At 32.9% G+C, this 13,312-nt stretch overlaps 1 protein-coding gene and 1 long non-coding RNA gene across 4 annotated transcripts in view; one reads left to right on the top strand and one right to left on the bottom strand.

Moving 5' to 3' along the window:
- Positions 1-13,312, bottom strand: part of LOC129807711 (carbonic anhydrase-related protein 10) — a 196,858-nt gene that overhangs the window by 17,902 nt on the left and 165,644 nt on the right. The gene's annotated exons all lie outside the window — the stretch shown is intronic.
- Positions 10,036-10,702, top strand: LOC129807713 (uncharacterized). The gene is made up of 2 exons (XR_008752305.1): positions 10,036-10,262; positions 10,349-10,702. It is a non-coding gene; the product is annotated as an uncharacterized LOC129807713 (long non-coding RNA).

Below are 13,312 nucleotides of genomic sequence, written 5' to 3'. Positions count from 1 at the left end.
ATAGAAGTTTCGAAATTTTTAAAATCAACATCAAATTGCTCTAAAATCAGTGCAAAATATTCTAAAATCCATTTCAAAAGGCTATAAAATTGATTCCAACATGACCTAAAATCAATTCCAAAATGATCTAAAGTCAATTTCAAAATATAAAATAAATTTCAAAATTTTTAAAATCAATTCCAAAATATTCTAATATCAATCCCAAAATATAAAATTAATCCAAAAATGACCTAAAATCAATTCCAAAAATGACCTAAAAGTCAATTTCAAAATATAAAACAAATTTCAAAATTTTTAAAATTAATTCTAAAATATAAAATAAATTCCAAAATGTTCTAAAATCAATTTCAAAATGATCTAAAGTCAATTTCAAAATATAAATATCTTTCAAAATTTTTAAAATATTTTATTTATTTTATTTTTAAATATTAAGTACTATATGGGGCTGTATAAATAAATTCTAAAATGTTCTAAAGCCTATATAAAAATGCTTTTAAATCAAAGCCAAAATGATCGTAACTCAATTTCAAAATATAAAATAAATTTCAAAATTTTTAAAATCAATTCCAAAATATTCTAAAATCAATCCCAAAATATAAAATTAATCCCAAAATGACCTAAAATCAATTCCAAAAATGACCTAAAAGTCAATTTCAAAATATAAAATAAATTTCAAAATTTTTAAAATAATTCTAAAATATTCTATAATTAATTCTAAAATATAAAAATAAATTCCAAAATGTTCTAAAACCAATTTCAAAGTGATCTAACGTCAATTTCAAAATATAAAATATCTTTCAAAATTTTTAAAATAAATTCTAAAATGTTCTAAAGTCAATCCTAAATCATGAAATAAATTCGGAAATGTTCTAAAGCCAATATAAAAATGCTTTTAAATCAATGCCAAAATGATAGTAATTCAATTCCAAAATATAAAGTCAATCCCAAAATACAAAGTAAAAATATTCTTAAAAATCATTGTACCAATTGTACAAAAATCGGTACCATAATTTTTATAAATCACAGCGCCAATGGAATGTATACTAAGATTAATCCCGTAATGAACCAGAAACTCATTGCCAGGAATACTCTAAAATTAATCAAAAAGGTTTTGGGTTTATAGCAGCCTTTTCAGTGCCTTAAATCCCATAAATAGTACAAAAGTTCGTTGATTTTGAAACAACTTTTCTCTCGGTATTTATTTAAATTTAATTTTAATTCAGCTCTGCAGAGGCGAAGTAAACTTTACAATTGGAGCATTTGCAACTTCTGCTATTCGTGAAAGCTGTTTTACTAGCACTTTTTCTTACAAATATACCTCACTGACTTTGATGATACCACCAGGAAGACCCTATACGGCCTTAGAAGAACTCTTAATGCCTTTTCACTTGTCAGTTTGGATATGTATCTTTGGTATTTTAATCACGACAACCTCCGTCGTGGTATTAGCCAAGTTTTGGAAACCTCAAAAGAGGTCATTCATCTTTGGTCATGGAAACAACTATCCTTTCATCAGCAGTATCAACATCTTTCTCGGAGGAAGCTTACGAAATACACCCAGACGGAACTTTGCGCGCTTCTTGCTGATGATGTGGATTCTATTGAGTCTGGTGCTAAGGAGCAGCTATCAGGCTGTTCTCTTCGGATTTCTCAAGGAACAGCGTAATTTCTCGGCTATAAGTAGTTTAGATGAAATGCAGAAGGAAGGCTTCAAAATATATGGCGTTGCAGTTGCGGCTGACTATTTTCTAGAATCTATGATGCAGTATAGAAGTATGTACGTCCCTACAACAATTGAGGAAGTACAAAAGTATCGAATGCAAACAATGAATTATGATTTCAAAGGAGCGGTTTTGACAAACGAATATATGGCGGCTTATATGAACAAACAATACTCCAAGCAGAACATAATGTTTCACACTTTGAAACCACCGATTTTGCAACTGCTATTTTCGATACTTTTGCGACAGGACTCCTACCTCACCAAACTCTTTAACGGAGAACTCATGAAGCTTTGGGACAGTGGCCTAATTCAGAAATGGTCGTCACTTTTCGACGATTCTATGTATCTCAAGGAGACCAGTGATTACGTTCCTGGTCCGCTATCCCTATATCAACTTAGAGGTATATTTACCATGTACTTGTTTTTAGTTATGATAAGCTTTTTGTTTTTCCTTTTGGAATTACTCTCAAGGAAATCACGTCTTATGAAGAAAGTGTGCAATTTTCTAAATTAACCTACTGAATAATTTGCAAAGAAAACTTAGGATTCTCGCATTTATGAAATTTAGCTTATTTTATTGCCTAAATTATATTAAAAAAACAAGAACCAATAACCAACAACCAATCTTTCCAACATAATAATTTTACTTCACTGTATACTTATTAAATAATTCCAATAAATGGTTTAACCCAAAGATCAGTGGATGTCTTACTACTTCGATTCAGATCAAATCCGAATTCATTATTGAATATTTTTTACTCAAAAGTCAAAGACTTTTTTAAATAAATTAGATGTTGAGTCGTAGAAGTAGAATAAGCAGTTTTAGGAATATTTTCTGAATCTGAATTCTGATTTTTTTAATAGTATCGAGACACTTTATTTGGTATTGCAATGTAATCATTACAATGTGCCTCGTATTAGAAGAATCTAAGAATCTGCTTATCGTAGATCGCCCAGGAACGCCTTCCCCGTAGTGAATGCCTCTTCCGTGCTCCTAAAGGTCTTTAGGCAGAGGCTCTACATTTTATTACGATTTATCACACTGGAAAATGTCTTTTTCTCGACATTCAGTTGCTTGCACCGGATGGGACTCGAACTCACAATTTTGAGAGTCGAGTCAGAGATCTCATCCGCCCAAGACCCAACGGTCTTGCCTATTCCGCCACTGAGATCCCCAATTCTGAATTATAAAAAGGAAGTTGAATACCTTTTGGTATTCGCAAATACTTCTCGAATACCTTCTTGGTATTTACAAATACTTTTTGGTATTCACGAAATCTTGATTCGAGGATACTAACTTGGAATTCTTGGAATTCACTTATACTTTTTTGGGATTCGCAAATATGCATACAGATTCAAAGTTTCCTAATATTTTCCTAGGTATTTTTAAATGTGGTAATGCTTTCATGGGACTGGCGGATACTTGAGTAGATATTTCATTAAAAAATCTTGTATTGAATTCTTGTGTTCGACGATACTTTCGTTGGATTTTTGGGATTCGCGAATATAATATTTTCTTGGGATTCGCGAATGCATACATTTTCATGATTTCCGAATACTTTCTTAGAATTTTCTGGAATATTTATATTTTCGGTATGCATTATTAGTTATTTGTTGTTGAATTTTTGAGTCCGAGGATACTTTCTTGAAATTTTTGGGATTCTCTATGCTCTCTTGGGATACCAGAGTTTCATGAATGCTATTTACTACGGAATTTATTACTAGCGAATGCCAATTTATTCCAAATTTTGACGTTTTTTGAATTTTCAAGTTTTTTCGAATATTCTTTTATACTCTTAGTCTCTGGTGTGAATTTATTGCCCCTTGCTGAGGAAGTATTCTTTCTAATCTTCAAATACGTAAAGCTTAGGGGAAAATCATTTTTGATATCCTTGTAACCAATACTGGAAAATGAAAGTCAATTATAAGCACTAACACGTGGAGCAAATTTTAAATAAAAAGTCTAATTATAAGCAGTAAAGAAGATGAATTCATTTCATTGAAAGTAAATTGCAAAAATCCATTAGAATCACGGTATTAGTAATTTCAATTATCACAAAAACCAAAGCATTTTTGTATTCGGTTAGAGATATCACCCTTAATGGGCTTTAATGGAATCTGATGTTCGCATAATGGACTAATATTTTAAGAGACACTTGCCTACGTCTAATTCAATCAATTCATGAACCTTGCAGCAACGGTTGTCGCGTGAAATTAACTATTTTAGCCATGAAATTTACTTATGGCATATGTTTGTTTTTGTTGATATTTTTGCACAAGAACTGTGGTAGCCAAATGAGTGGTAAAAAATACAAGATTTCCGAATTTAAATTCGGTAATCCCTTGTCGAAAATGCTTGCATCTATTATAATTGAGTTTTACAGTGTTGAATCAACCGAAGTGTCGGTTATAAAAGCTTCCGAGAACCGTAGGAGTGAAATTAATCAATTAGGAATTATCAATGAGTTCTTGTACGATTCCAAGGATTTTTCTCTCTTTCTTCTGGAAAATACCGATGCTGTGGGTAGCCGTTTTTCGCGTTTCTACAATATCTTTGTTATTGATTCATACAAATCATTCAGGTAATTGTTTCAGGAATTTTTATCAGTATGGGAATTGAAATAAATTTATATTCTAGGAAAATTCTTGATAAGAAATCAACAATTGCTTTTGATTTCTCGGGATATTACACGATAGTGCTCACGAGTGTTCATAGGAATTATACGGATACTGTGACAAAGATCCTTGAGAATTGTTGGGAGTTATTCATCATCAACGTAAACATCGTAACGTATGATCCTTACAATACTGAAAGGGCCTATATGATCACCTACTTTCCTTACACTTCCGAACATTGTGGCAAGGTTAAACCGGTTGTGACTGGAGTTTTTAAGCACAACACCTTCATGAATAACGTTACAATCTTCCCGGATAAAGTCAGCAACTTCCATAAATGTCACCTAACCGTTGGATTAGTTAATTTTCCACCTTATATGACCTTCTCTGTCTCAAATACGGGAAGACATATCTTTGGAGGATTCGAAGGGTATGCCCTGAATGCTTTAATGGACCATCTCAATTTCAATGTCATCCTTAAAACTCATCCCAATCTCTGGGGTAAATTCAATGGAAACAAGTCTACAGGTGTTTCTGGAATGGTAAGTCTGCAATAGGTTGCCTCTCAAAGGAATATAGGACTTCTTTTTCTAGCTGTATAAGGGTGAAGTAGACTTCACAATTGGTGGATTTGGAGTTAATGAGAAATATCTTAATACAGTTTCTACAACTTTCTTCTACTACTCAACCCCTGTGGTTCTTCTTATCCCACCCGGACGACCTTACACATCCATGGAAAAGCTCGTCTTGCCATTCAGATTTATAACTTGGAGTATCTTGGCTGTAGGCTTTGTTATTTCGGCACTTGTTGTGTCCTTTGCTAAGTTCATAGCACCTCAAAGGAGGGCTTTTATCTTCGGCCAGAGGAATAATTATCCCTTCATCAATACCATCAACGCCTTTCTCGGAGGATCCGTAGCACAAGTGGCAGGCAGAAATTTTGCTCGATTCCTGCTCATGCTTTGGATTCTTCTGGGTATTGTCATTAGGATATGTTACCAAGGAGCTCTCTTTCATTTTCTCAAGGAACAAACAATGGTATCTCTTGTTGATACTATACCAAAACTTATAGACGAGGGATTCAAAATCTACGGTGATGAAGCCCTAATTTCATACTTCTCAGAAATGTCGAATTTTGATAACCACTTCGTCACGATAAATGGTAGTTATTACCAAGAATATCGCCTTCAAACTCTTGATCATAACTTCAAAGGAGCTGTTCTAACAACAGAATTGAGCGTTGCATACCTCAATGAGAGATTTGCTAGCAAAAATAAGTATTTTCGAACTACCAAAGATCAAGTTGTGCAATTTTACATAACAATTCCTATGCGAAAGAATTCATTTCTGAAGGTACCATTTGATAAGATACTATGGAGATACAAAGAAAGTGGTCTTATTGATCACTGGTCAATGCTATTTTTTAATCTGAGAAATGTAAAATTGCAATCAGAACAAAATGGACCTCAACCATTGAATATTGATCAATTGAGTGGTATATTTGTGGTCTTTTTAGTTTTAATTGCTTTTAGTTGCTTGATTTTTATTATGGAAGTAATTTCAACAAAATTGCGATTTGTTAGGAGATTGACTAATTTTCTAAATTAAAAAGAAAATTTAGCTCAATATAATTTAATGAAATCAAAATTCGCGTCCCTATCTTTGTCAAAAAATTTGCATAAGTCTATCCCACCCTTTCGGTCTTAAAATTGGACGAAATAAATTTAATTTGGTATGATGTTTAAAAGAAAAAGAAGAGTGCGAGACAGTGAAAAAGAAAGGGATGTGAATTTTGACTTAACGAATTTTTTTTGATCTAAAAGGCGTGTCGGAGCAATTAATTTGAAAAATATCAAATTCAAATTAAGAAATCAAAATTCACATCTCCTTCTTTCTCAAACGTTTTGTATATGTCTGTCCCACTCTTTCGTTCTTTTCTTCCCCATTTAATTGGCACAACAAATTTGCTTAAGTTCCAAATTCAATTTGATGGCCAAAGAGTGACATAGCCATACACAGAAAAAATATTTTGTAAAAATGTTCGTAAATGTTTGAGAATTTCTATCGCGGAGTTACGAAATGCTCGTGAATCGTATAACCCATAAACAAGTTCATAAAAGTTTGTCATTTATTCACAAATATTGTTCGTAACATGATCACTTGACAAGCATTTTTTGTACTTTTACAAACATTTGTTCGTAAATGTTCGTAAAATGTTGTCATTTGTTCGTAAATGTTTGTTTTCCCGTCGAGCCTTTTACGAACATTTACGAAAAAATGACAAAATTTTACGAACATTCACGAATAAATGTTTGTAAAAGTACAAAAAATGTTCGTCAAATGATCATGTTACGAACAATGTTTGTGAAAAAGTACAAACTTTTACGAACTTGTTTGTGGGTTATACGAATCACGAGCATTTCGTAACTCCCCCATAGGAATTCACAAACATATACGAACATTTTTACAAAATATTTTTTCTGTGAAGGCAAAATATAAATTTTGATTTCATGAGATTTTTCTGATCTAAAAGTTATGCCACAGCCATTAATGTGCTTTTTATTGATGTTTTAATTTAGACGCAACAAAAAAAATGCATAAAAAATTTTAATGGCTTTACTTTGGATGTAAAAAAAGAAATTAAAAGTAATAGAAACTTGCCTGAATTAACTTAGTGAAAGTCATAATGCTTGGTACTATAAAAAAAAGTCTATACACTAATTAGTGGATGATACCCCTAATGGAATAATCACTAATAACACCAGTAAAATCAGATTGTATTTTAGCGCAATGTTTTAATATAAAGAAACCTTGGCTTACAATTTATTCATAACGAGTGCGAATTTAGAACAGATGCGGTGTTACATTTGAGCAATGAGAATTCTTCAGTGTTTAATTGTTGTAGCATTCCTGCATAGGAATAAATGTGTATGTGATAGGAATGATAAGAAATACAATATTACGATTGTTAACTTTGAAAATCCTCTTTCAAAAATAATGATAACTATCATAAATGAATTCTATAGCGTTAAATCGCATCAAGTGATAATTACAAGAGAAGCAGAAAATGACAGAAGTAGGATAATTCAAGCTGAAATTATCAATGAAGTCCTATATGAAATCGATGATCGAATTCTCGTCCGATTGGAGGGATGTAGTAGCAAAGATCACAATTTCTTACGTTACTATAATATCTTTTTTGTGGACACTTATCAATCCTTCAGGTAACAAAACTTAAATATGTCAAGTAAATTCAAATCAGTAAATTTTTTTTTCCTCAGAGAAATCATTAAGGCAAATTCATCTGAAAAATTCGATTTTAGTGGATACTACACGGTAGTTCTAACGAATGTTCAGAAGAACTACACGGACATTATTAACAGAATTCTCAATGATTGCTGGGAACTATACATCATCAACGTAAATGTTGTTTCATATGATCCTTACAACATTCAAAGGGCCTTCGTCCACACCTACTTCCCCTATACCTATCAGCATTGCGGCCAGGTTAAACCAGTTATCACAAGAGTATTTCAAAACAACTCTTTCATTCGGAACATAACAATTTTCCCGAATAAGGTAGACAACTTTCACAAGTGCAATTTAACAATAGGGACCTTAGACTACGAACCTTTTATAATGATCACAACCTTGGGTGATGGCACTCATTACTTGAATGGTTTTGAGGGTTTTATTGCACGAGCCTTAAGCAAACGTCTAAACTTTTCCACAATCATTAAGACCCACTATGAACGTTGGGGAATAGTTGATGGTCTCAATTCCACTGGACTCTGTGGTATGGTAAGTTCTTATTAAGTTCCTTTATTTCCTTAAATACATCTATTTTTTTTAAACAGCTTTACAGATCAGAAGTCAACTTCACAATAGGGGCATTTCCTGCATCAGACGCCTACGACAGCTCAATATCTAGCACGATAACCTACTTCATAACACCTTTAATCTTAATTATTCCACCTGGAAGCTCCATAGGTGCCATGGAAAAGCTCTTGTTTCCCTTTCAGCTTAGTTCTTGGACTTGCTTATCTGCATGCTTTATCCTATCAGCTATAGTTGTGTCTATAACCAAATTTATCAAACCTCAGACGAGGGCCTTCATCATCGGCCAAGGCAACAACATCCCCTTCACCAACACCATCAATATCTTTCTTGGTGGCACTCTATCTACGACCCCTGGAAGGAACTTTGCGCGTTTCTTGATGATGCTCTGGATTCTATGTAGCATTGTCCTAAGGGGTAGCTACCAAGGAGCCCTATTCAGGTTCCTAAAATCACAGAAGAATGTCTCGATTGTGGATACTCTACCAAAAATGATCGAGAAAGATTTCAAAATCTACGGTGATGAAGGAGTAGCCATGTACTTCACTTCTGAATCACTCTACGGATCTATGTTTACTCTAATAGATGCTGCAGATATCGATGCATACAGATTAAAAACACTGGATCAAAATTTCAAGGGTGCTCTCGTGGATACCGCCCTTACTGTAGCATATTTAAATGATAAATATGTGACAAAAAATATTCGTTTCAGTGTAAGCAAACACGAGGTTGTCCAGTTCTATATTGGTATTCTTATGCGACAATATTCATATCTGAAAGATCCCTTCAACAGAGAACTTTGGAGGTTTTTAGAACATGGTCTAATACATCACTGGTATTCGCTCTATCTGGATCCAAATAATCTCAAAACAGTGTCAGACGGGAATGCTCCTAAAGCTTTGAACTTGAATGAACTTGGTGGAGTTTTTGCGATTTATCTCTTCTTGGTAGGTTTTAGCCTTTTGGTTTTCACTTTAGAAACCCTTTCAACAAAAAGTAAATTTCTAAAGCGAATTTTTGGTTTTCTAACTTGATTACAAATTAGGAAATTGCTATACAAAAATATTCCACAAATATTTAAATCGATTTTATAAAGTAGTACAATGGCTTATAACAAAAAACTGTAAATGTAGATTGAATAATCCCATAACTTTTTTGTTGAAATAAATGACTAAGTGCATTAGTTGAATTATTTACGTACCTAGTGATATAGTTCTATATTGTTTGCAAGAAAAACTTTCATCGGAAAACTGGCGATGATTGTAATGTATGTCATTCCTAATGTGTAAGTCTCAATGGTATAATGAAACATTAATAGTATTTTTCACGTGATAAGGTATGTTTTAGAAGTCATAAATGCATATTCGTCAATGATTTTCAACTTTTGAATCTTCAGTGCTCATTGCTTAATTCTAATGAAATTCTTAAGAGAAAAGAAATCTTAAGGTTAAATTCGGAAATTACTTTAAAAAAAATTGCAATATTTATGATATAATTATGTAGTAATTACTGAAATCAGTAGTAAATAAGTAGGTTTAGCGTGAACCATAAGAGGTAGATAAATTCAGTAATCTTCTAAGCAAAACCAGTACCAAAAGCTTATATGAATTCAGAATACAGACATATCCCAATCAACATTTTATTTCTAATTGGAAAGCTGCCCAAATTTCGTCGACATGATGTCGACAGATACTGGGCAAATAATTTTCCAAACGATTGGAAATATTTCTGTCCAAATATTTCCCAATTGGACAAAAACTTGTCAGATTTTCGAAATTTTTCTTTCGAAAAAATGTCGACCGAACCTTTCGAAATGTTGTCGACAAGAATTGGACAAAACTCTTACCATCTTCATTATATTCTTCTTCTTCTTAAATTTTGTGTTATCTTGCTGAAGGAAAGGTTAAGTTATGTTTTTGGTGTGAACAACAGCACTGGGGTTTAATCGGCTCCAATGGGATAACATTTGCTGGAGAATTTTGATGGAAAATGTGAGCACGAAGATCTTAGAGGGTGCTAATCGGACACTCATTGTATGCAAGTGAAGAGTGATTAGAAGTTTTAATGGATTGATAAACAACTGCGCGTAAGTGATGTTAGTTACATCTCTCTTAATTTTCTTCAACCTATAAAATCAATCACATTCTTCTCATAACTCATTCTAATTTTTAGAAGTTAAAATATCCCCATCGCATGTGTCGAGTCCAATTCAGTCTCGGAATCCAGCCAGGTTGCCTCCAAGAGGATCACTACAATCAGCAATTAGCAGAATGGTAGTAGATTCCAAGGCAGATTTTCTATTCTGGATCTAGAACTCACGATTCACAGCCTGGAATGCAGTCGACCAATTTAGAAATCCCAAAAATGCAACTCATCACATCCTGGATATGCGGATAAAAAGATATTTTTCTGGCGATTCAGCTATCACTAAGTCTCGTCTCGACGTGAAGAAGTATTTTTCCACTTTCTTAGTATCCGGAAAGAAGCTAAATCCACCAGTACATTTCATTTTGACTTCATAATTGTTTGATCTAAAAATATAAAATTATATTTGTTAAATAAAAGAAAAAGTGTATTTACTTTAATATTTATTTACCATGAACTGCTGTGGGATTAGATCTGAATTCCTCAATAGTATTCAATCCTGGCTCTCGACAGTAGACAGATTCATTCTGTATGCATCCGTCAGAAATTGCGGTAATTATAATTGCGACCGCTCTCTGTAGTTTTTACACAACACTCATTTGTATAAATTGAAAGAAATTCACGCTGTTTGTAATAGTGAATAATTAACTACGCGTAATAATTACACAGGAATTTATTACGCGTGTCTGTAATTTATTAGTTAATTAATAATTAATAAAATAGCGTATCTTGGTTCAAGACTACGATAATATAAATCGCACTTCTCCTATTTTAATGGCTTTTTGAAGATTTTTCAATTATTGCTAAATTAGCCAGAGAATTTAGTGTACTTTCGCAATCCTGTTTTATCTCGACGAATTTGTACTGAAGATTTTTCTCAATTTTAGATTTTCCAAACCTTTGTTTTGCAGTATAATTGGTGTTTTCAAGATTTTCTTATAAATATTAGTGAAAGATTGGCATTTTTGCATAGTAGGCGCTGCGCACAACACAGTTAATGATAATAGGTTGGTAATTATGTTAAAAAAAAGTTTCTTTTAATAATAATTCATTTCAAAATGTTCTTGAATTAATCTACGCAATATGTCGCATTTGAGTAAAATCTGAGTCAAATCGCTGGAAATATTAAGTGCAATACAGGCATTTTTTAAGAATAAGAGTGGCATATTGCAATAAAAAACATGTTTTGCATCAATATATTCAATCTTTCTCTCGTGACTTAACAAGTTTTCCTTATTTATCTTGTATAAAGTAAAATTATTTAAATTTGTTTGAAAATGTGTTCGGCAAATGAATTTTTTTTTTGATATGTCAATGTGTGACAAATTAACTATAATAGTGACACTTTAGATTTAAAAACGCAAAAATAAATGATTTAAAATCAAAAAATGGGTTGAATGTGGGTATTCAAACTTTGCTAAAACATCAGTCATTTGTAAAAAGTCATTTGTAAAAATTTCCATTAGAAATATTAATTATAAAAAAACCATAATTGTTTGAGGGCTACCAACTTTAAACATCCAGATGCTGAAAGTGCCACTGAAATAGTGGAATTGCAACTTGATATGAGAACCGGTGAGCGTCGGGGGTGTAGGGTAGCTCAGAAAAACATGCAAATTCTTCCCAAAGCTCACCCCCGACGCTCACCGGTTCTCATATCAAGTAAATTATTCGTCGGTATATACTAAGTAGGAATTGCAACATAAAATGCAATGGAGACTGTTATTTAGCCCGTAACCGTAAGGCCTCGAATACTCACAAAATAAGTCAAAACGGGGATTGTTACCTAGAAAGTGTCTAGCTACAACACATCCGATATAAGAAATAAGGGGACTCGTCCGTAAACGTCAAGAAAACTTGAGGAATTGGACAAAATGGGGACTATTAGTTCAGGCTGCAACCGATTAAAGATAAAATGGCATCTCATAGACCATAAACATCCAGATTACGCACAGTGAAAAAGATTTCGGGCACTTTTTTAATTCATGAAAGTTCAGAAAGTTCAGAATACTTCCAATTAAGTACAAAATAAGGATTTTTAGCCGAAAAATAAGACAAAAGTGGGATTGTTAGATTAGGTAGATTGTTAGGGATATATAAGACAAAAGTGGGATTGTTAGTCCGTAACAATCCCAGTCCGTGTTTTGGATATAATTGATGGAATTGGAAATCATTGGTTGTGGTTGTCGCCCCTCTCTTCATAAACACAAAATTTCTTGGGTTTACATACCAAGCGAGCAGAAGTCTGTTCAAAAACACTCACAAGTCCGTAAATATTCAGAAAACTTGCGCGACAAAACAAAGCGGAGGCGGTTGTTCTGTAAACGTCAAAAGTGCTGTTGAGATAACGCTGAATATTGTGTGCAAATTACGCACTGCTGCTGCATATAACGATAAGAATTGTGTGTAAAACATGCGCATTTCTTCTATATTAACTTTCACGGTTGTTTGTAGGAGACAATAAATCATAGTGGCACAATGACAAGATTGTCAGCGGCGTCAGCTACTGGGAAATAAGATTTTTGACTCACAATTATGAATGCAATAGTGCAATCAACTAAATGTCCAAAAGAAGACATTTTAATTTTAATAAGACGTAATAAAAATGCACGGCCTCTGTCCGAAAACACCGAAAGTACAGAGGAAGAGAATTATCCACATTGCGGGGAAAGCACTCTTGACTGTCTTGAGGAGTCTACAATGTACTTATCAGATTCTTCCCATACGAGATATATGACATTGCAATTGTAACATAATTACATTATAACAAATATCCTAATACGGAGTTATTAATGGAGTTATTTAAGTGTTTTTTTGCCAACACTATGTACTTATAATTTTTTTTATTTTCATTATAACTATATAAAATTTAGGAAAAACTTCCGGAATTTACCTTTACATGCATATTATAAATCTTTTATTAATTTACTTAAAAAAGTCGCAGAGAAAAAAATTGTCATAAAAGAATTTTAGAAGGTGTTGAATTAAACT

This window comes from Phlebotomus papatasi, chromosome 3 (genome assembly GCF_024763615.1).
Source record: "Phlebotomus papatasi isolate M1 chromosome 3, Ppap_2.1, whole genome shotgun sequence".
Classification (NCBI taxonomy): domain Eukaryota; kingdom Metazoa; phylum Arthropoda; class Insecta; order Diptera; family Psychodidae; genus Phlebotomus; species Phlebotomus papatasi.
The sequence above is the reverse complement of the archived record's forward strand: the minus strand, read 5'-3'. Positions and strand labels throughout refer to the sequence as shown.